A 17,464-nucleotide genomic window follows, 5' to 3' on the forward strand; every position below is an offset into this window, starting at 1 on the left:
GGAAATTTAACAGTCCAGCACATTTGTAAAATAGTTTAGCATGTAGGGTCGGTCTAATAGCACATCTGGGGCATTTTGTAGCATGCACAGTGTATTCTATAGTGCATCACAGACAGAAGGTAGAAAATAATTTGTAACAAAGAACTCAAAAGTTAGACTTGTGGAAGTCCACAAAGCCATCATTTTTCTGACTAATTAATTGTTTGTTTTGCAGGTTACTAATGGTTTAATTGCAGGTTTGGAGCTTATTTTTATTTAAGCTAGATTTAAAGTTAAAAATTGAACTCGCACCTTATTTGGGAACTTAAAAAGAACCACAACAAAAATCTTTCTTGCTTTCCTAGGAGAAAAACTTTCATTTGGGCATCTAAAAAGGACAAAACAATCTTTCCTTTTGCAAAAGAGCTTTAAAAAGAACCTCACCATCCTTTGGTGTATAAAAGGATCAATTTTTAATTTTTTTGCAAGGTAAAAGAACCACACTTGTCCAGTTTTATTCAAAGTTAAAGAGGGAAGTTCTTCCCCTTTGTCGATTTATTTTGTTGACCAAAATCAAAGTTTTCCTTTGTTGACCAGGTTTCATTTTCTAGATCAGATAATCATTGATTTTATGGAATAAAATGAACACCATGTTTTTGTGGAGCAATATCTCCATATAGATTTTACCAAATCATTACAATAAAAGGCTAAAAAGAACACTCGTGTGCTTCACTTCGAAAGTGGAAGGTATATGCTCTCCCCTTAACTGGGTGATCAAAAAGCCAAACCACTCTTATGCTTTCAGTATTTTTAAGCATTAAAACCTTTAGTAGGCCTGCCCTCCTGAGGAGTTGAACAACTCTTAAAGCCATTCTTTGGCTGGTGTCAGGGGAACAACCTAGGTGGGGAACAGCTTTGATGCCAAGTGTTTCAACCAACTATAATCAAAAGTGGAAAGTGATGAAAATCCTTTTCAATGGTTGCACGCAGCGATTAGCCTTCCCCCAGTATCTTTACGATACATAAAGCCTTTGTTCTAAAGGTTGGGAAGCCTCCTGAGGGAGTTTATCACTGACGATCGAAAGGGAAGCTTGATTACGAACTTTAGCATTAGAAACTTTGAGCTAAGTTAGTATCCAAACATTTAGAGTATCATAGTGCAAGGGTGGGGAAGAATCCACCCCCAAGATTACTCACCATATATCTCCCAAGATAACTACTCAATTGTGAAGCAATTCACTTTGAGTTAATTTCTAGCAAAAGGCAAAAAAATGGGCGCCCCCTAGTGGGTGACAAGGTTGTTTGAGCTGACGAAGTATCGAGACTAGTGACCTATGGTATTGTTGATTAAAGAGTCTGATTGAATTGTATTTTTTGTATCCAAACCTATTAAAACACTAGGGATTTGAACACATCCTCACAGAACATACACTCATTGTTTAGACTAGGCAAAATGGTTATCTCTTTTGTGTTGTGCTTTCATTTCTTACTTCAAAAAATCATCCATCATCATTGAAACAAAGTTCACAAATCACAGAAAACCACCAAGTCAAAACTATCAGAGCAGTTTAGTGCGTAAGAGCAACATCTTAGCGCTTTGGAACCACATTTTAGTGCATGCAAGCTTCAATATAACACATTAGTACTGAACTTTAGCACATAGTCAATCCCAAATAAACAATTTTAACCTTAGCACTTTCAAAAAACATTCTAGCGTGTTGAGACCAAACACTAGCGCTTTAAGATCAGTGGTTAGCGCACTAATAGGACACATCAGCACATAACCTTTCAAACCAAACAAAAATCAAGCAGACCAAGTTAGCGCGTCAGAAGGGCAACTTAGCGTGTGGAGACCATTCTCTAGCACATTGTGAAAATTTGGTAGCGCATTGGATTTCCAGCTTAGCACATAGCCGAAACTGAGAAAATAGGGGGCAAAAGAGAAACTATTTTTGAAAATTCTGAAAGCAAATTAGGAAGCCCTTTTTCCTCGCCTGAACTCCATCAGACAAAAAATCAAAATTAGAGTATCACAACTACTCCAAAAGCAAGTTTTCCTTAAACACAAAGTTGTCCAAAACCAAAAACTAGTCAAAGGATTAACACATCTCTCCTATCAAAATCAGGAAACACCATCACACGTATCAAAAGGTCCTTCAATCAAACAGATTTTTTTTCCAAAAACATACTTGTTTCAAACTCCAAGTTGTCAAACTGAGTTTCCATATTGGGAAAGCTCTTATTCCATATCATTTGACGTGCTTTGTCATGAGGAGGCATCTAAACCTTCATTTGATAAAAGTAAAACTTAAATTTTCAAACAAGATATCTAAATCCAAAACAAATCAAAGGAAACCATTGATCACTTGTGCATGACTAATCCTCATATTCTGAGAAGAAAGAGTATTTATCATAACACTAAGTTGAGAAAATGATAACCTAGTTCTCTGAAACTTGCCAAATGGAATAGATTTTTATACATCAATGGCCAACTCTTCAAATCTTATCAAGCATTCCTCCATCATATGCGCTTGTATCTTTAGGACAAAACAAATGAATTTGACAAAGAACCATTAAGGAGTAGAGCATTTTGTCAAAAATCAGCATTCAATCAATGCCTAAATCAAGGAGGAAAGATCAATCTAGCTTTCTTCCCTGAAGTGTGCATCACTTACAATATACCTCGATTTGAACCACCAACCCTGAGCAAAACATTGAAGAGGAGTTCGTTCCCTTTGTCACAGAAAGTTTCTACTAGATGCCCATTGTTACCTGCTCTCAATGAAAAAAACAAAGCGAACCACAACCAGAGTTTAGCATGGGTCGAAGATTATCAAATCCTTTTGAATATCCAAATCTAGAAAACATGGAAATTTCTGAGGAACTCCTCCAAGAGTGTCAAGAAAGCACTTCATTTCAAAAACTTGTGGAAAAACTTATGGAAACTGACCAATAAAAATACCTACTCATCCTCACAAGCAAAGGAGTTAAACTCTTTGAAGACTTTGATACTGACATATTTAGAACAAGGTCTCAACATTATGCTTATCAAGAATGACAAAGAGAGGAGGAAGACGTGACCCTGAACAAAACATACCTGAGCAAAAATTACCTGAGCAGAATTTACCCAAGCAAAACATCCCTGAGCAAAACATGCCGCTACACATGCCATTCCAAACTAGAAACAATGCGAGGGAAGAACTCTTCCCTTGGCAAACGAGTGCACCCTTGGTTGCTCTTACACAACAAATAGAAATGCTGCAAAAACAGATGCAAGACATGCAACAAGGATCAACAGTACAATATTCATTGAATGAAATTTGTCCTTATCCTTTTGACAGGAGGTTAAACATGGTACCTTTTCCCCCAAATTCAGACATTCCCAAATTTGACAAATATGATGGGAAAAGCAATCCTCATGATCATGTCTGGGAATTTTGTACCATGAGCCTAGAATTTTCCCATGATGACACTTATTAATGAGATTATTTCCAAGAAGCTTGGGAGGGAAAACCATGGAATGGTTATTCAAAATCACACCTCCTGTTAGATCCTTTGATGACTTACTCAACAAATTTATAACTCAATATTCCTACAATATTCAACATGCAATCACCATGCTAGATATCTGCAATACCAAACAAAAAAATAATGAAACATTCATGGTGTTCCTTCAATGTTGGCGACAAATGGTCTCAAGGTATCCTCGAGATGTGCCTGAGAAGGAAAAGATGGAAATTTTCATCAACAATTTAAATAGTGAAATGAGTTACATACTCAAACTCCAATGCATACCATCTTTTTCTAAATTGATTGAAAATGGCATCCAAGTAGAGGAGGCATGTGTAAAAAAAGGAACATTGAAATTTTTCAAAGAAGGGACAAATTCATCAAACTCTAATTACAGTAACCAAAACAACAACAACTTAGACAAATCCAGGTTCTAGACCAAAAACAAAAACACTGGAGATGAAGGAGGAAATGAAACTAATGATGTGAAATCCAATAAATTGGTGTTAGCTTTATGAGGTAATCCTCAAGATACCAAGAATAAAAAAGGTGCTAACCAAGGTACTAACACTTATGCACAAACTACCAATCAAGATCATCTTAACAACACCAACAATACCTAAGACAATAACACCAATCGAGGACCTAATACAAACTCATGAGGTAACACCAACAACTTCACAAAACGCATCTACACACCATTAGGGCAATCATTGGAGTCAGCATTCAGAGAACTCCTAGCAAACAAAATTGTCTCCTTACCAGCAGTCAACAAATTTGAACTACAAATCAAACCACTCTGGTGGAATGACTCACACTTTTGTGATTTTCATCGAAACAAAGGACATCAAACAAATAATTGCATGAGATTAGAAAACATTGTTCAAGACATGATTGATAGAGGTGATTTAACAGTTGATGGTCTCAAGACAAATGGTGACCATGGTGCCTTTAAGAATCCTCTTCCAAACTAGAACAAGGATGGAGCTTCAACCTCAAATGATACACGTGGAGCTCGTATCAATCACATATACAATAATACCATCAATCATATATCAACTAAGGACAATCAAGTAAATTTTATTACAATCAAGGAAAAACACGAACATGAATTAATTAATGTAACCACCAGAGCTCAAAAATATGTCCTAAAGCGACATACATCAATAGAAAACACCATACCCGAGATTCAATATGACCTGGTCAGTCAACTGCGCAAAACTCTTGCTCAAATATCTATACTTGAGTTGTTGAAACTTTCACCAAAATACAAGGACATCTTGGAACAAGCACTATTGGAAACAAATGTACCCCAAGATCTGGATACTAAAAAATTACAAGCCATGGTGGCTCACATGACAAAGCCTCATAATCTCACCTTTTTTGAGCAAGATAATATTTCATTAAGCCATCCACACAATACTCCACTCCACATTGAAGTCTTGGTCTACAAACATCGAGTCAAAAGAGTATTAATAGATGGAGGAGTTGGACTCAATATTCGTACCTTAAAAATTATCCATGCATTAGGCTTCTCTTAGCAGTCTATTGATCCATGCAAAAAGATCACTATCAAAGCATATGATGATGAAGAAAGATCATCCAAAGGAATAGCGGTGTTGCCAATTCAAGTACGACCAATATAAAAGGACACTATGTGCCAAGTCTTAGACATAGACCTCACATATAATATCTTATTGGGTCAACCTTGGATACATGAAATGCAAGCAATACCTTCTACTTATCACCAATGTGTTAAGTTCCCCTACAATGGACAGGAGATTTCTATATTAGCAGATCATAAACCTTTTCAACATTGTAATGCTATTGGGGCAGCCCAAGACAGTTTGGTTCCACATAATAGAGAAAAAAAAGTTCCTTGGCACCAGATCTTCAGCAAGAAAAGTCTAAATCGCTATCTATGGATTTCAAGCAGAAAATAAAAATCAAAGAGAAAGGTATGGGAGAATACTCTTTGGAACCCCTATGTCTAACCAGCTTACCAGCATTGCCTAAATCTCATGGGTTACCTTCAGTATCAATACATCAAGCAACACGGCCCATCACCAAGTTTGATGGAAAATTCATTCAACTAGGCACACTAGCACATGAATCGAAGGAGAAGGACGTCCTTAGTTGGCTATACAAGGATGAGGAAGAAGACAGAGCAGCTACTATGGAAGTAGCTATACCAGCACAACTGTATGGAAAAGGCTACTTGATCATGCAACAAATGGGATACAATGGAAAAGGACCTATCGGCAAGCGTCAGGAAGGTGTCATAGAACCATTAGATCCTCCTTCACAATTTTGTAAAGACAAAACAGGATTGGGCTATGAACACACTTTACCACCAAGGAAGACACCAAGCAAATACTAAAAACCTTAGTGGAAGGAAAAGAAGAAATACAAGGAGGACTCATGGCAGGAGGAACTATTTGAATCAGCAAAAACAATATGCAAGGAATGTGAAAAGCAGGGAAAAAAAAAAAGAAACATCAAGAGAAATCATTCATTCAAGAGATAGAAGCACCTTGTGCGGAAGTACATCATGTTCAAGAATCGGTTTCAAACAAAGAAGAATCACTCCCTGGTAACATCATTACTCCTTGAGGAGAGACAATATATGAGAAAATGCAAAGAGTAGAAGCAGGATCTAATACAGAGTCAGAGAAAACTATCAGACTTGTATTAATCATCAAAGACCTATTTTCACCCTACAACATACCAATCCACAGCACTGCCAGAATTTGGGATAATACCTCTAAGACTGATTCAAATGAATATGAATGGGGCAGCTGTTCCAATGTTACTGAAGATATTTCTGCAAATGACAGTCATACACCCATTTCTCAAGAAGAACAAGGCACAAAACCTAGACTACTTGAATTTGGTCCATAGAATATCTATGACGCCAATGAAAATGAGCAGCGACATTACGAGCAAGTTTACATGGAAGATGATACCATCGAAGACTTTGACAAAATCATTAACTTATTTAATATCCTGGCCAACCACGATGATACCTCCATCTTGACACTTACACTAGCTGAACTTGACCCACCCAATGACTCCTTACCACTTATCTTTCCTGACCTCATAGACTGGGATGAACTTGAAAATCATGACATACTAATTTTCCCAAATGATGATTCCATTATCCATTACTTGTGTACCATCAACCCAGAAACAGACTCTACCAGTGAACAAAGTAATGACATTTGCAATCAGGGGAGTGTCAAGTCTCTCAATCGTAAAAATGAATGAAATAAAGGATCTACTATTGAAAACCAATCAATGGCAGCACTAGTTCACAAAAAAGTAAAAATAAAGGACGCATCTGTAGGTGAAAACCTTTTTAAGGCATCAAAAGATGGGAGACTTGACACTCTTCCTAAACATTATCAGGAGTGATCACCCATATTGATTGAGCCAACTCAATCAATCAACATTGGTACAACAAAAGCAGCCAAAAACATACACCTAGTAGAATCTCTGACAGAGGAAGAGAGATCAAACTTTATCCAATTTTTCAAAGAAAAGAAAAACAATTTTGCTTGGTCATATGCACATATGCTCGGGATTGATCCACACTTAATCATACATCACTTGTCCATTGCTCTAGGAGCCAAGCCAGTTAAGCAAAAATTGAGAAAGATGAATCCACATGTAGCACTCATGGTCAAAGCTAAGCTAAAGAAACTATTAGACATCAGATTTATTCGACCTATCGACTATGCTGAATGGATTTCCAATATTGTGCCAATTTCAAAACCAAATGGCAACATCAGGATATGTACTAATTTTAGAGATGTCAACAAAACCTATCCAAAGGATGACTTTCCTTTGCCCAGTATCGACATAATTGTAGACCTCACAGCAGGCCATGCAATGCTATCACTAATGGATGGTTTTTCTAGCTATAATCAAATCAAGATAGCTCCAAAGGATCAGGATAAAACAACATTTACCTGTCCTTGGGGAACATACTATTGGAATGTCATGTCATTTGTCTTAAAGAATGCTGGGGCAACTTATCAACAGACAATGACAACAATCTTTCATGACATGATGCATACCTTCATGGAGGACTATGTAGATTATTTACTAGCTAAATCATTTACCCGAGCAGAACATCTAAGCATCTTAGAAAAGATTTTTGACAGATTAGAAAAATTTCAAGTCAGGCTCAACCCTAAGAAGTGTGTCTTCAGGGTTACATCAGGCAAATTATTGGGCTACATTGTCTCAAAAAAAGGCATTGAAGTAGATCCAGCAAAGGTACAATCCATCATGGAGATGCCACCACCTAATAAAATCAGTCAACTCAAATCCTTGCAAGGACGGCTCCAGTCAATCAAACATTTCATCACTCAATTGGTAGATAAAAGTCTACCATTCAATCATTTGCTACATAAGAATGTATCATTCAGATGGGAGGCCAAATGTGTAGAATCATTCTACCAAATCAAACAATATATAATGAACCCGCCAGTTCTAGTACCACCCATAGAAGGGAAGCCACTTATTCTATACATATCAACAACTGGCATATAACTGGGGGCACTGTTAGCACAAGAAAATCAAGAAGGAAAGGAACGAGCTATTTATTACATCAGTAGAACTTTAAATGGATATGAGCTCAATTATACATTCATTGAGAAGGCTTGTCTAACAATGGTATTTGCTTCTCAAAAGTTTTGACACTACATGCTAGCTCGTACAATCAAGCTTGTAGAAAAAATTGATCCTCTAAAATACTTACTCAGCAAAGCAGCTCTCACAGGCAGATTGGCTAAATGGGTAATGATTCTCAGTGAATTTGATATCCATTACATAGAGCGATGAGCTATCAAAGGACAAGTGATTGAAGATCAATTAGCTAATGCACCATTAATGGATAAACAACTAATGGAGGTTGAATTTACAGATAGGGATGTGCTTGCTATTTCCACCAAGAAATGGACCCTATACATTGATGGTTCCTACACTCGACATGGCTCAGATGTCGGCATTCTATTCATCACTCCTGACAGGTACACCATACCAAGATCATATAGGCTCATGTTTCCATGCACAAATAACATTTCTGAATATGAGGCACTAGTTAAAGGGATCAAAATGGTCGTGGAATGGAGAATCACAAAATTGAAAGTCTATAGAGATTCACAACTAGTCATAAAATAGATCAACAATTACTATTAGACGAAAGATGATAAACTGCTACCATACAAATGAATGGTGGATGGTTTCAAACAATATTTTGTACACATCACCTTTGAGCAAATACCAAGGTTGGATAACAAAGCAGCCGATGCAATGGCTACTATCACTTCACTACTACAAATTTCAGAGAAACAAAATCGTTATGTGTTTCTGGTATAGCAACTATTCTCCCCAGCCTATGACCATTTTGCATCCCATGTTATCTATGCCTTAACTAGTTCTGACTCTCCATTATATAGACCCATATACGACTATCTTAAAAAACAATACCCTACCTATTGACCTATCTTGAAACCAAAAATGAAACTTTATCCAGCAAGCTGCCTGTTATACTCTTACTGCTGATACTTTGTACCATCGAGGTCTAGATGGTACTCTTCTTTGTTTCCTTGATCATAATGAATCCGACTCTTCTTTACAAGAGCTTCACAAAGATATCTATGGCACACATTCAAGTGGTCCTACTCTTGCTAAAAAACTTCTATGAATGGGATATTACTAGTCGACAATGGAAAAGGACTCTTATCATTTTGCAAATAAATGTCCTAAATGCCAAATCCATTGCAATCTTATACATGCACCAGCATAGGAACTGCAGCCATTCACAACATCTTGGCCTTTTTGCCAGTGGGGACTGGACTTAGTGGGTAAAATACACCCTTCATCTTCAAATGGACATAAGTTCATTATCACTGCAATAGAATATTTTATCAAATGGATTGAGGCAGTTCCCATGACCATAGTAACTGGAAAAGAAATTGCTTCTTTCATTCTTAATTATCTGATATGCAGATATGGCATTCCAAGTTCCATCATCATAGATAATGGACGACCTTTCAAAAAATAGGATGTGCGAGAACTATGTGACCGATTCAAGATCCAACATCATTTCTCTACACCTTACTACCCACAGGGGAATGGTCAAGCTAAGGCATCCAACAAAACCATATTGAAAATCCTCAAGAAAATAGTAAATGACACAGGAAAAGATTGGCATGTGCAACTCAATCCAGCACTTTGGGCATACAAAACTAGCATCTGCACACCTACAGGAGCTACGCCATATTCATTGGTGTATGGATCAGAGGCAATTTTATCCCTGGAGGTAAAAATCCCATCTCTTAGAGTATCTTTGAAAGACCTCATTCTAGATGAAGAGTATCGAATCAACTACCTGCAAGAGCTAGAACTTCTAGATGACAAGTGACAACATGCCTACACTCACCTTAAAGCATATCAGCAATGCATGTGCCAAAGCTTCAACCACAAAGTCATCCCTAGTATTTTTAAAATTGGTGATCTAGTACTCAAAGAAAATCCTAGAAATCAATAGGATCAGGAAAAGAAAGGGATGTTTGAACCTATCTGGTTAGGTCCCTATGTGATCATATCAGCTTATGGATCAGGCACCTATTAGCTAACAACATCCATTTGAAGAAATACTATACTTGAGTAGTCTAATGTACGGAAAAGTCAAAAAATAAAAAACATAAAAAACATAAAAAATCAAAAAAAGAAAATAAAAAGGTACAATAAAAACAATTGGTGAAAACCTGACAACAGGCGCTATTGTGAGAGGACAACTCCTCTATCTATCTATACTCTCGAACTTTTATATCCATAGTCATGCAATATCGGCCATCACCCAACATTTTATTGCATTATCCAGGACATACTTAGCATAGTCACTATCCTGGTTTATCCAAATATCATTTTGTCATATCCCACCATGGCTTGGTAATCACTGTACATATCCACAACAGGAGGAAAATTTAGCTAGGGGCAGCATTGATCAAACATTGCATCCTAAATCAAAACTTGTAGCACTCAGAGCATCCTGTCCAACAACAAATCAACAATCATGAGAACAAACATTGATCACTTAAAATGATTCACAACACATGATGGATGATTTTCTGAAGTATCAAATGTTTGCATCTGGCATGAAGTTTTGACTATTTTTGCACTTGAACTTTTTTGAACTATTGGATCCTCTACATTTTCTCTATGATGCATCGAGCTAGAGAAAGTCATCGGGACTTAAAATTTTTTTAGTTTTTTGTCTGTGAGGCGATCACTTGTACTATGCAAATACTTGTCTCAAGATGTTATTCAAAGCATATCACTAAAAACATGATTCCACTTTGCGCATACAAATGGTTTAATCTTGTCTGTTTATACGCAAGCTGCACTTAGGTCATCTTGGTTCAATTCTACCTCAATGCTTGTGCTATCTTGCAAAATCAAAAACTATGTAAATTTTTCTCAGGTCATTATGGTTTGAATATACCATTATGCTTGTATAAATTTTCAACATATCCCAACAAATCAATGTTCAATGATGATAACTGAAGAGGGGAAATGGATTAGAAGGGAAAATGATCAAAACATAAAGAAATAAACATGAAAATGCTAAAAACATTAAAGAAAAACCATTTCACCTTGCTATTTTACCTTCTCCTTCGGATTGAGCTTGATTAAGTGAAGGTGCCCCTTGATGATGCTCCTTTGATTACTTGTGATGTGGAATGCTCTCCTTTGTGCTCAACAAGATGGATTATTGGATTATTGGATTTGAGTGATGGATCATGAATTTGATAGATTTGAGAGAGGATTAAAAGAGGATGAGAGGAGAATTGAGTAGCATGAGGATGCATGAGAAGTGGATCCATTTTGTGAGGAGAATAAGCTCCAATTTATAGATTGGAGGAGGCCAATGGAGGACCAAGATTGATTTGATTATGAAGGGTTGAGATTGATTTTGGATAGAAGGCATGGATCAAGGGTGCCTTGGGAAAATAAATAGGAATATAAAATTCCTTTGGAAAAAGGGGGGAGAAATTTGAATTTCAAACTTGAGGAATTAAAAATTCCAAAATAAATATGCATTGAGGGATTCAAAGAAATTTGAATTTCTTTGAGAGATTCAAAGTTTGATGTGACATGAGTGGGAATTAAAAATTGGAGAATAATGATAAGCATGATTATGAGAGATTCAAGGAGGATTAATTAGGCTGAGTGGGATTAGGAAAAGTGATTTGTAGGATTCACATGACTAGGTTAATTAATTAGAATTAATTAACTGAGTGGGTTTTAGAGGAAATAATTATTGGAGGGGACTTTAGAAGAATAGGGGAAATTAATTTATTTGATAAATTAATTATTGGACTATAGTGAGAGGATTAATTAAATTAGATTTAGTTAATTCTGAGAGGAATAAGGATAACACAATTAAGTTAATTAATTATGTTGATAGACTTAAATTAATTAAATATTAATTTTAGGTGTCTATATTTTTCGCCTCTTTGATATAGCATCGTGAAATGATGTTATATCAAAGAAGAATAAAACATAGTGGAAGAAAAGGATAAGGACTAGTAGCATGATGCCCCAATCATGAGATGAAGAAAAAGGATAAGGACTAGTAGTATGATGCCCCAGTCAGGGGATGAGGAATAATGATAAGAAGGAAGGATGACAAGGAAGCAGTGGTATGCCCCCTCGAGAGGACATGCGAGTTTGAAGAACACAGGTGTGCTCTCAAAAGGAATTAGAAGAATAAGTGATGAAGGATGAAGATAATGAAAGAGGGAAGTAGGATGAGTTGGATTGTTGTGAATGGAATGAGACAAATAAATGATATTGATTGGATTTCTTGTTGAGCAAGTATAGAGAGAAAACCTAGATTTGATATTGCCATGGATAGTCTACACCACTGATTATAAGAACTAGGATGATATGAAGATCCAAGGCATGGACTGACGCTCAGTCGAATAGGAATGCCTTGCACACAATCATGCAAGTGTTGATAAACACTAATGCAGGGTTGTTGGTTCGTACAAGGAAGACCTTCAAACATATTATGCCATGAAAACTATGCCCCATTATACACCAACCAAGACATACCAAAATATAGGATGATCAAGGCAGTCCCTAACAAGTATAGTCCTGGGATATAATATGAAAAACAAAGTGAAAAGCTCAAGCATGCAAATAACATGCACATGACCAACTGATATCTCTTGCCAAGAGTAGGACATGGATTTGGATAAACTGTCAGACTAGGGAAGGATGCATCCCGATGGGCAGGGTGATGGATTGATTGATGGATGACAAAAGATAAGTTGGATGTGCAAGATCTGCAGATGAGAGGATTTGCACTTGGATTTGATTAGTCGAGTATGGATGGGTGCTTGGATTAGGCACAAGTCAGTGCAAGCTCAGGTAGATGGGGAAAGCTTAGTTTGATGGATTGGATAGGATTGGAAGAAGGATAAATGATTGGATGATTGAATAGGATTCGATTGAGAATGGGATTAATGATTGAATTGGAAGAGATGGAGAGTATGATTGAATAAGATAGGATTGGATTAGAAATTGGATTGGATGGGGTGGATTGGTGGATAGGATTTAATTGAATGGAACCAATGACAAGGGAGAACCAAGGATTAGTAAGACGATAGATGGATGGAATGAGGGAGTTATTGTTTGGATAGGAGATAGGTGGATGGAGTGGATGGATATGGATAATATATGGAGGAATAAAGGATGGGGGGTAGGGTGATGGAGACCCAAGGACTATGCTGCAAAGGAGTGCAATACCCCACACTAGAGGTTGTGGAATTAGGGATGCAAGAATGGTGGATAAAGATGTATGAGATTGAAGGATAATATGTAATGGATATGGATGGTAGAGGATTAAGGCGATTAAGGCTTGAATGCTCCAAAGCATGCATGAATGATTCATTATTTTGCCTCTTGTATGATCAAAATGGAAGATAGGAATGGAGGATTTATTTTCATAGGGTGAGGGATATGAGATGGAGGATATGGATAGGATAGTCAAGATCAAAGATAGGATAGGAGAATGGACTTAGCTATGATGTAGATGGATGGGAGGATTGTGTGGATGAAACTTGCCCCCAAGTGTAGAGTGCAAGGGGATGAGGGGATTACACATGACGCTTGTTTGCCAAGTTTTCAACATGGTACTTACCCAAGGTGCCACAAGAAGTGGTTTTCACCATTGGATGAAATGATTTTTCTTTACTTTTTTTTGATAATTTTTTTTTTGCATTTTTCTTGATTTTTTGATTTTTTTGAATTTTTGAAATAGTTTGGATGGATAAGGATGAGGATGAGTGAATATGGAAGATAGTGGATGCGTGAAAGAGGAAGGGAGGACTCAAGCATCTAGTTCCATAGATGGCATCCCTTAGTATTTCTTTGAACTAGAGGTATGCTCATTGATGTTGGTAACAATAATTGGGGAGATGAAATGGATAGGGGATGGAAGATAAGAATTTTGAAAGGATTGGACTAACGGAATGGGATTGTGAAAAGTGGATGGTGGATAATGGACGGGGTTTTGAAGAACTTGTGGAAGATCAACATTGGCACACCTTGGAGGGTGGTGGAGTAGTGGAGGAGAGGATTTTGGATTATATGTGGATTTTGGGACATAAGGACCCAAAATGGATTTTGAAGATGGAGGAGCATTAGATGGAGGATTGAAGGACTTATGAATGGATGGAGATTTTGGATTAGCAAGTTTGGATGCCAATTTTGATTTTGCTTTGGGATACATTGCTTCTTTAGGAATCCACATAGTTTTTGATTTTTTCCTTTGGTGCCTTTGTGGCCTTTTTGATTTTACTTTCTGTCAGATCATATTTTTCTTTTGAGCATGTCGTTTTGAGGAGACATGTTGATCCTTTGTTTTTTGTGGATTTTGAGCTTTATGCTTTTTAGATTGGGCATCCAAATTGCTTCCAATAGAAATGGGATGGGTGCATGAGGATGAAGGATTGATGGATTTTATGGATGGGATGGTGGAAAAAGAGTGTTGGGAGGAATACAAGGATGTGTGCTTTTGTTGATCTTGCTTAGGGGTTATTTGAGGTGATGGAGTGGTGGATGGAGGGATGTAAGGACCTAATATGGATGGAAGAGATGGAGGATTGAGCATTGGAACATAGGGGCCCAAAATGGATGGAAGGAATGAAGGGTTTAAATTTGGAACATAGGGTCCCAAAATAGATGCGGAAGATGAGGGATAATGAGATTTTGATTTGTATGAGGGAGATTTGGATTTAGGAGGAATAAAGGATGTACCAACATCTTGAGCTTTATCTTGAGGACCCTTATTATTTCAGAAACAAGATGGGAGTCCATTTTGAGGGGGATGAGATGTGGAAGGAAGATTGGGATTGTGACATGGGGATGAAGAGATACTTTGATATTGACTAGGGAGGGTATCATGAGATGGAGTGGGAGGGGTGATTGGATCATGAGATGGAGGAGGATCATGTGATGGAGGGAGAGGGTTGGATAGAGGAGTCATATGATTATGAGAGGAAGTGGATGGGATGGGATCATTAGATGGAGTGGAGGGAGATGCATCGTGAGATGGAGAGTATTCTATGCTAGCATGCTTTGGAACAAGATTTTGGCATGTTTGGAGTTGTGGGCATTGTGTGATGGAGGAAGGTATGGAAGCTTTGATGTGAGTAGATGGAGAAATGGGGGTATCATGAAGTGTGGTGGATTGGGATTTTTTTTTAGGTGGAGGCGATTGGGGTGGATGGCGGACTTGAGGAGACTTGGCCACTTTGCTTTGAGGTGAGGATTTTGTCTCCTTTGCTAGCATGTCTTGGATAAGATTATGGATGATGGATTTGGAGGATGTGGACAATATGGACTTTGGAGGATTGGGATTGGATGGGGGATTAGGATTAGATGGAGGATTGGGATTGGATGGAGGATTAGGATTGGGATTGGAATTGGGATTGGAATTAGAATTGCATAGAGGATTAGAATAATGGATTGTGGAATTAGGATTAATGATTGGAGGACTATGGAGTAAAGGATTTCGATGGGGAGTAGAGGTAATAAATGAATTGTAGAAGGATGGGGATTGGGATGTAGATAGGGGGGGAGATGGAGGTATACTTATTTGATTAGAGGAGTATGTAGATGAGGGGTAATATGGAGATATGGATGGGGAATAAGATGGAGATATGGATGGGGGATAAGATGGATTTCCCTTGTTGAAGGTAGAGAAAGGATAAGAAATATGGTATAGATTGGGTTTGGGTGTAATGTGTTGAGATGGGATGGATGAAGGTATGATAGGTGAGTGGGAGATTATGGGATTAACTTGGTAGGCAGGTTCATGAATTTACGTGAGCATCTTCTCATACCAAGCTTTGAAATTATGGGTAGTCATGTTGAGAGTGAAGGATTAGATTGAAATTGGATGGATATGTTTTGGAGGGGAAAGATTATGAAGATGATGTTAAATGAAGATGAGGATTAGGACTTGGCTTGGAATGATGATGGATTAGGACTTGGCTTGGAATGATGATAGATTAGATTTGATTAGATTTGATTTGATTTGGATTTTTTATTTGGATTGGAATTGATTTGATTGGATTGGAATGGTCCTTGGATTAGGACTTGATTTGATTGGATTGGATGATTGATTGAATGGATTGGATTGGTCCTTGGATTAGGATTTGATTTGATTGGATTGGTTGATTGACTGAATGGATTAGGACCTAGTTGATTGACTTGATTTGATTGGATTGGATTGGTCCTTGGATTAGGACTTTATTTGATTGGATTTGATTGGATTAGATTAGGTTGAATTGGATTAGGAAGATGGATGAATTTGATTGATTGGAATTTTGGAGGTTTGATTGGATTAGAGGGAGAATGATTATGGAAGAATGGACAGATGGAAGGAAGGATAAAGGGGGAGGCTACCCAAAGGCGGATGAATGATTTGGACAAAAATATTGGTTGAGGAAGGATGATTGTTTGAATGGATGAAAGTGGATTAGGGATTAGAGAATTTCTTAGATAGATAGAAATGGATTTTAAGATTTGATGATGGCAAGATGGAATTTGGAAAGAGGGATGATTGATTGGTTGTGGGGGATGGACTTGGCAAGAGATGTTAAGTAAAGAAAACACAATGGTCAAAATAAGTTAGACTCAAAAGATACTCATGCTCCTTCACAACATATCCTATGGCGAGAAAAGATGATAGTCAATGGATCCCAATTGGTTTCCCAGCTACGCTTACCCAGAGCAGACACGTAGATGCTTGACCCCACTGGCTCCCCTCCACGACACTCACTTATTGGGGCAGCCAAGAATTGATTCCCATGAAAACTCCTCATGGCGAACTTTGTGTCTCTACCAAGGGCCGTAAAAATATGGGCGGCTTTGGAGGTCTGACCTCCTGCACCAATGACTAGAAGGTTTTTGGCCACTATGAGCAAGGTGTTTAGTAAGTCTTCCCGTTAGGAGCTACCCTTCAAAGTTGCGCAAGTGCAATTGAGGCCTATAGCCCAATGAAGCACCAAGAACTTAGTAGTCACGCAAGCATGATTGAGATCTCTAGGATCCTACTAAGCACCCAATGTGAGAGTGAACTCTCATATAGCCCCAACCATTAACCCTTTCATAGTCAATGGCCTATTTATTATAGTGAGTTGGGAACCCCAGGTCCAGGTGTACTCACTTGGGTCATTCCCCTCTTACCTTCTCAAAGAGAAAGTTGGGAGGGCATGCCCGCTAAGGGTAAGCATGCAATCAAACAAGAAAAGGTTCGATGGTCAAGATTTCTTCTTGTCTATGTAGACAAGAGCATACTCTCCTACCTCTACACTTTCCTCAAACACAAAAAGAAAGAGTTCTTTTACCTCTAATTAAGATCTAGGTGCCTAGAATAAATGATTAA

Source organism: Cryptomeria japonica, chromosome 7 (genome assembly GCF_030272615.1).
Source record: "Cryptomeria japonica chromosome 7, Sugi_1.0, whole genome shotgun sequence".
NCBI classification, from domain to species: domain Eukaryota; kingdom Viridiplantae; phylum Streptophyta; class Pinopsida; order Cupressales; family Cupressaceae; genus Cryptomeria; species Cryptomeria japonica.